Raw genomic sequence first — 7839 nt, 5'->3', positions numbered from 1 at the left:
GGGTATCTGGAGGATGATGACATGGTACCACCCATTGTGACTGTGCTATATGGAGAGTGAGGAACCTGAGGGTTTATATGGGGACACAATTGGACAAATCTCTTTTTGGGAACAGATTAATTTCAGGGCCCAATTGTTATCTGATAGCTTGTAGACAAGGAGTTCCTAAGAACACGGACTCATATTATTCTTTCCTTCCTTCTGCTTTGGTTTCCGCTATGGGTGTGGGAGTCGGGAACAACCCTTTCATCCATCTGAGTTTATTCAGTCCTCCATGCCTCACTTGTGGTTTCGAAGGAGGTGAGGTGAGGATAGAGGACAAGGTCTGAGGACGAATTGAAGAAGATCTTTGTCCTTCTTAGGAAAGCAAACCAATTTTTTTTATACCAGCTATGGTGTGTGCATGTGTGTGTGTGCGTGTGTGTGTGTGTGTGTGTGATCGAAGGGCAGGGGGCAGTGTTATTGAAATTAGAAGTTCAAGAACTTCCCTGAGCACAGGAGTTGTTGGGAATCTCCTTTTACGCTGGTGGAAAGTTACCCAGCATGACCACTCAGAGCCTCAGGGCTACTAGGCCCGGCGAGATATCTTCTTGAGGGGTGAGGGCCAAGTGAGAACTCTGTGCTTCATTCATCAAGACAAACTAGCCCTTTTTGTGTTTTGCCAGAAGGATGGGATAATAATGAGCCATCTGCTTACTACCCATGGGAGCTCCACTGATGTACTTGTGAAAATGACCCCAGCTTTCTTGGGGCCGGTGTCTAAATCTGGGATCCCAGGTTGGGGGAAGGGCAGACAGTAGTTACTTGTTGGTTTCTGGAAAATTGACAATATGTTAGAAACACAACTTCCTCCTGCACCAAGTAGAAGACGTTTACAGTTCTGAAAGCCTCATGTGCCTTGTTCTCTGCCTCCTCCAGCTACATGTCTCCTCCTTCCTTGGGGGACCCTCAGAAGAGCTCTCGGTTCCACTCTAGGATGTTCTCAAAAGAATTGGTGGGAAGTGGATTTGATACCCCCTTGGTATGTCCCAGTAACCCTGGCATTGGGGTCCTACTTTGGAAATGGCTGGGAGAAAACGTTAGAGTGTGGCTGAAGGGTACTTTTATTTTCAACAGAAAACAACTGTGGGCTTCTCAGTGCCTTTCCAGGCTCGGTTGGTATGAAGACTCAGCCTAACACCTTTATAAAGTGGTATTTGAGCAATTTGTAATGAAGAGGCACTTAAGGTGGGAGGTTCTTCCTTGTCTTGCCTACTTAGTTCTTCCTGTGTAAAAAATTTGGCATGTTTCCTAATGATATTAACTTAATAGGGAGTGATTTCTAGCATGTTCCACACATGGGTTATGGAAGTCAAGAATCTAGCTTCTACAAGGCATCCAGCGAGGCTGTTTACTGAAAATGGTACGACTGGGTATTTTAAAAGGTGGCTGAATGGTTTGTGAGCTGAATGGGGCAGTGTGATGGGAAAGAGTGGCCTCTCTGTTATGTCTCTGGGGGAGGAAGATGGTGCTAAGAGAAGCCACTGCGGAGAGACTGGACCAAGAATCACACCAACACGAGTGGGCTTGTTGGCAGAGAAAGTACTCAGAGCGCTCAATGGCATTCAGTGGCTTTACGGCGGGAGGGAGTAGTGCCTGTCCCTCTTTGCTGGGTCATGATGATCTCATTTTTTTTTGGCTTTTCATAGTTGGCTGTGAAAATAGCCTTTCACCTCCAAAGAATCAGTTAAATCAGACAAGGAGTACAGAGAGCAGTGTGAGTCATTTGCTTCCTTTTAGACTTCCCAGGGAGCTTGAGGGACAAACTGGTGAGGCCCCACCAGCAGCACCACTTTGTGGATCCCTGGACAGAACTGCTAGTGAAGCAAATACCTTTGAGGAAAGTGAAAGGGAAACAGGACGAGGAGAACCCTTTTCACCCCCCCAGCAAGCTGTCCGTCACCGACTGCTCCCTAGTCAGACTGAGCTTGAGCGGTGATGTGGTTTGCTGATGCTTGGCAAAATGCCCTTCCTGGCTGGGGCCCCCCTTCCCTGGTGGGCACAAGGGACTGGACTTTACCAGGGAGTGAGGTTAGACTCCAGCATGACTGGAGGCTCCTTATCTGGCCCCTACCGGGGATCTTGGGGCAGCTCCGGGCTGCCCTCACCATGTGACTGGCGACAGCAGTGACTCAGCTGGAAGGGAAGAAGGAGCTGGTGTCATCAGCTGTTGTTAGGAAAGAACAGAGGAGCCTGGGGGAAACTGTCCAGCCCTGAGAGGACGGGAGGCATGAGGTAGGTTGCCTAGTAACTGTTCCAGCACCTCTCTTCATCCGCCTTTCAGGCTGCTGGCGCCTCTTGTCAGCTCCTTCTTCTCATTTTTTCCCTTCAGAGCTGCCCTCCATACACCTTTTAACCAGACTTCACCCGGCTAAAAATGCTCCTGGGGGAGTGGGATGTGGGTCGGGGGTAGCCAGGGCACATTTTCTTCTGGATCATGGAATGTCTTAGAGAGTTCTGCTCTGGATTGGTCTTCCTGAGGGGAGGACAGTAATAGTTCAGAACTCACACACTACACCCAGATCTGGGTTCAGATCCAGGGCCAACACCTATTAGATGTGCAAGTTTCTTAATTCCTCAATGTTGTAGTTTTTCTTTCTATAAAACAGGGAGAATAATAGTGTCTACCTCAAGTGAGGCAATGTGAGGATTTAGTGTGGATAGGTAAATAGATAGGAGATAGATAGACAGATAGATAGATATAGAGAAACTTAGAATAGCGCCTCATGTGTAGAAATTCTGCATATTTGTCCGTTATTAATAGTCCCGGAGGATAGCCAGATGCAAAACTTGCTCCCAAGTAGCTGGGGAAGGAGCCCCAGAGCTCTAGTTTCGGAGATCTGGCTCCAGGCCTGGTTCTAACAGTGGCTTGCTGTGGGGTCTTGAGCAAGTAGTAACTTTCTTTGTCTGCCTTCAGGCTCTTCATCTGCAAGATCAGAGGACAGGACTGGAAGGCCCTGAATTTACTCACATTCTTCCTTGCCTTACAACATTGGGACATGGATTGAATTATGAACAACCTCTGTTGCACAGTTATGGGGGAAATTAGAAAACGAGGCAGTGAGAGGAGGTTCTCGTTGAGCCCAGAATGATGGTTTGGAGGAGCCATGGGGAGAGTCACTCCCCATAGCCTCAGATAGGAGAACTGTCTAGGTCAGACCAGGTAAGGGGTCAGGCAGCCCTGCTCATGGCTAGATCTCCTCATATTTATTTCTGGTGGTTGCCCTAGGGATTACAATATGTATACCTAACTTTTCACATTGCATTTAAATTTAATATTTGACCAAGTAGAATGTAGAAACTCACAACTATATACGTTCCTTTACCCTTCCTCCTTTATGTTACATATGTCATAAATGTTACATCTGCATACATTAAGAGCCCCCTACTCTCCAACGATGTTAAAATTTTGGCTTTTAATAGTCATACACATTTTGAAAACCTAAGAGGAAAGAAGTAGTTTATTATGTTTATTCAGATGTTTACCATTTCTGTTGCTCTTCCTTCTCTGAAGTTCTAATTTTCCCTCTGGGATCATTTCTTTCTATCCGAAGAACTTCCTTTAACATTTATTTTAGAGCAGGTCTGTTGGCAATGAAAGCTTTTAGTCTTCCTTTATCTGAGAATGTCTTTATTTCGTTCCTGAAGGATATTTTCATGGGATGTAGGATTCTGAGTTGACAGTTCTTCTCTTTCTTGTCTGCATGTTTACTGTCAGAAATCTGCAGTGAAATTTTTATTCTCCTACTTGTAACATGTCATTTTTCTCTGCTTTCAAAATTTCTTTATTTCCTGTGGTTTTTACACTTTGATCATGATGGTTTCATTTGGATTTGTCCTGATGCTCCCTGAGCTTCTTGCATCTGTAAATTTATGTCTTTCACTGAATTTGGGAAATTTATTGTCATTATTTCTTCAAAAACTTTTTTCCATACCAATATCTTTTTCTTCTCCTTAAGGGCTCTGAGCACATGTACATTACATCTTTTTATATTGTTCCGCAGGTCCTGAGGCTCTGTTAATTTTTCAGCCTATTTTCTGTCTGTTCTTTTTATTTTTTAATTTTTAAAAAATTTTTTGGAGAGAGAGCATGCACACGCGCACATGTGCAAGCGGGATGGGGGAGGGGTAGAGGGAGAGAGAGAGAGAATTTTAAGTAGGCTCCACACCCAGCGTGGAGCCCCATGTGGGGCCCAATCTCATGACCCTGAGATCATGACCTGAGCTGAAATAAAGAGCTGGACACTTAACCAACTGAGCCACCCAGGTGCCCCTTTATTTTTTAATTTTTATTTGAGTATAGTTGATGCACAATATTATATTAGTTTCAGGGTACTATGTAGTCATTCAACTTCTCTATATGGTATACTATGCTCACCACAAGTTACCATCTGTTATGATACATTGCTATTATATTATCATTGCCTGTATTCTCTATGCTGTGCCTTTTATTTCTATTATTCATTTCATAATTGGAAGCCTGTATCTCTCCCCACCCATCATCCATTTTGCCCATCCCTCCACCCCCTTACAATACAGAGTTTGTTCTCTGTATTTATAGGTCTCATTCTGCTTTTTTTTGTTTATTCATTGGCTTTGTTTTTAAAATTCCAAATATAAGTTAAATCGTATGGTATTTGTCTTTCTCAGTCTGATTATTTCACTTAGCATAATACTCTCTAGGTCCATCCATGTTGTTGTACAAACCATAATCTCTTTTTAATGGCTGCATAATATTCCATCATATATATATATATATATATATATATATATATATATATATATACACACACACACACACACCATCTTCTTTATCCATTTGTCTATTGATAAACACTTAAGTTGCTTCCATATCTTAGCTATTATAAATAATGTTGCATTAAACATAAGGGTGCATATATCTTCTCAAATTAGTATTTTTTATTTCTTTGAGTTAATACCCACTAGTAGAATTATTAGGTCATATGATATTTCTATTTTTAATGTTTTGAGGAAGCTCCATATTGTTTTCCACAGTGGCTGTACCAATTTACACTCCCACCAGCAATGTACTAGTGTTCTTTTTTCTTCACACCCTCACTAACACTTGTTATTTCTTGTCTTTTTGATTTTAGCCATTCTTCTCACAGGTGTAAGGTAATATCTCATTGTGGTTTTGATTTGCATTTCCCTGATGATGAGTGATGTTGAACATCTTTTCATGTGTCTGTTGGCCTTCTGGATGTCTTCTTTGGAGAAATGTCTATTCAGGTTCTCTGCCCATTCTTTAATTGGATTATTTATTTCTTTGGTATTGAGTTGTGTGAGTTCTTTATGCATCTTCTCCAACCACAAATGGTATGAAACTAAAAATCAGTCACAAGAAAAAAAATTGAAATCACAATCACGTGGAAGTTAAACAACATGATACTAAACAACCAGTGGAAAAATGAAGCAATAAAAAAATAGATCAGAAAATACATGGAGATAAATGAAAATGGAAACGCAATGGTCCAAAATCTTTGGGATGCAGCGAAAGCAGTTCTAAGAGGGAAATATATAGCAATACAGGCCTACTTCAAGAAAAAGAAAAAACTCAAATAAAGAATCTAACCTTAGGGGCACCTGGGTGGCTCAGTCGTTAAGCGTCTGCCTTCGGCTCAGGTCATGATCCCGGGGTCCTGGGATCGAGCCCCACATCGGGCTCCCTGCTCAGTGGGAAGCCTGCTTCTCCCTCTCCCACTCCCCCTGCTTGTGTTCCCTCTCTCGCTGTGTCTCTCTCTGTGAAATAAATAAATAAAATCTTAAAAAAAAAAAGAATCTAACCTTATACCTAGAGAAACTAGGAAAAAAGAGCAAAGTATAAGGTGAATAGAAGGAAGGAAATAATACAGATCACAGCAGAAATAAATGACATAGAGCCTACAATAACAGTAGAAAAATCAATGAAACCACAAGCTGGTTATTTGAAAAGATTAACACAACTTAGTTGGAAAAAGAGGAAGGACCCAAATAAATCAGAAATGAAAGGGGAGCAGTAGCAACTGACAACACAGAAATATAAGGGATTATAAGAGAATACTATGAAAATTTATATGCCAACAAACTGGACAACCTAGAAGAAATGAATAAATTCTTAGAAACATAAAAGCTTCCAAAACTGAATCAAGAAGAAAGAGAAAATCTGAACAGACCAATTACTAGTAATGAAATTGAATCAGTAATAAAAAAATTACCAAAAAGTAAAAGTTCAGGACCACATGGTAGGATTCACAGGTGAATTCTACCAAACATTTAAAAAAGAGCTAATGCCTATTCTTCTCAAACTATTCGAAAAAATAGAAGAGGAAGGAAAGCTGCCAAATACATTCTACAAGGCTAGCATTACCTTGATCCCAAAACCAGACACCATGAAAAAAAAAAAAACAAACAACAAAAAAAAAACTACAGGCCAATATCCCTGAGGAATATGGATGCAGAAATTCTGAACAAAATATTAGCAAATTGCATTTAACATTAATTAAAAGGATCATTCACCAAGGTTAAGTAGGATTTATTTCAGGGATGAAAGGATGCTTCATTATTCACAAATCAATTGACATGATACAACATATCAACAAAACAAAGGACAAAAATCATATGATAATCGCAATATGCACAAAAAGCATTTGACAAAATTCAATATCCATTCATGATAAGAACTCTCACAAAGTAGGTTTAGAAGGAACATACCTCAAATAATAAGACCCACACATTATATCATACTCATTGGTGAAAAACAGAGTTTTTCCTCTAAGATCAGGAAGAAGACAAAAATGTCCACTCTCACCACTTTTATTCAACATAGTACTGGCAGTCCTAGCCACAATAATCAGACAAGAAAAAGAAATGAGGTATCCATATTGGTAAAAAAGAAGTTAAACTGTCACTATTTGCAAATGACATAATACTATACCTAGAAAGCCCTAAAGACTCCACCAAAAAAACCTACTAGAATTAGTAATAAAATGAGTTCAATAAAATTGTTAAGATACAAAATTAATACCCAGAAATTGGTAGCATTTCTGTCCTTTAGATTAGAGAATTTCTGTTTATATATCCTCAAATTAAGGAATGCTCTTTTTGGTTCTTTTTACTTTTTTGAAGACAGACTCCAATTATTTGAGTCTGTCTGGTGAACTTTTTATTTTGGATAATATATTTCTCATCTAAAATTCCATTTAGTTCTTTTGTTATGGTTTCTGTTTGTTGCGAACTTTTCATTCCTTTCAAGAGCATTCACTTTTGCCTCATGGAGAGTGATTATAATAGATGCTTTAAGGTCTTTGTTTGCTAATTCCAATGTCTAGGTCATCTTAGAGTTGGCATCTGTTGATTGTCTCTTCCTTTGAGAACTGGTCAGATTTTCCTGGTTCTTGATATGTTGAGTAATTCTGGATGATATCCAAGACAGTTTGTACATTAAATAGTAAGACTCTGGGTCATGTTAAAATCTTCCAAAGAATGTGGAGCATTTTGTTTTAGCAAGCAATCATGCCAGTTAGGTTTAGACTGCAAGATCTGAGAACGGTGTTTCCATTGCCCATATAGTTTTCAAAGGCTTTGCTGTGCTTTTGTGGGCCGCCCCTTGCATATGGCACTCAGGGGTAGTCTGGGACTTGAGCAGTGATTTATATGATTTAGTTCTCAAAGGCTTTGCTGTACTTCTTAGGATGTATTCCAACATGCACATTTGCCTGTGAGCTCAGGATATGTGTTGGCTTACCCATAGAAATGTATACCCTTCCTTACCTAGCTTCCATTATACTAGCATCTTACATA

At 40.3% G+C, this 7839-nt stretch overlaps 1 long non-coding RNA gene across 2 annotated transcripts in view; it reads left to right on the top strand.

Moving 5' to 3' along the window:
* The first annotated feature begins 2178 nt into the window (after positions 1-2178).
* LOC118522812 (uncharacterized) overlaps positions 2179-7839 on the top strand; it is a 127766-nt gene continuing 122105 nt past the window's right edge. Inside the window, exon 1 of one of the 2 annotated variants that reach the window (XR_004910798.2) lies at positions 2179-2274. This is a non-coding gene — a long non-coding RNA (uncharacterized LOC118522812). The remainder of the gene's footprint in view (positions 2275-7839) is intronic. The other variant, XR_013445750.1, reaches the window with a different exon arrangement.

Source organism: Halichoerus grypus, chromosome 2 (assembly GCF_964656455.1).
Source record: "Halichoerus grypus chromosome 2, mHalGry1.hap1.1, whole genome shotgun sequence".
NCBI classification, from domain to species: Eukaryota; Metazoa; Chordata; class Mammalia; order Carnivora; family Phocidae; genus Halichoerus; species Halichoerus grypus.
This window is presented reverse-complemented; position numbering and strand designations above follow the sequence as displayed.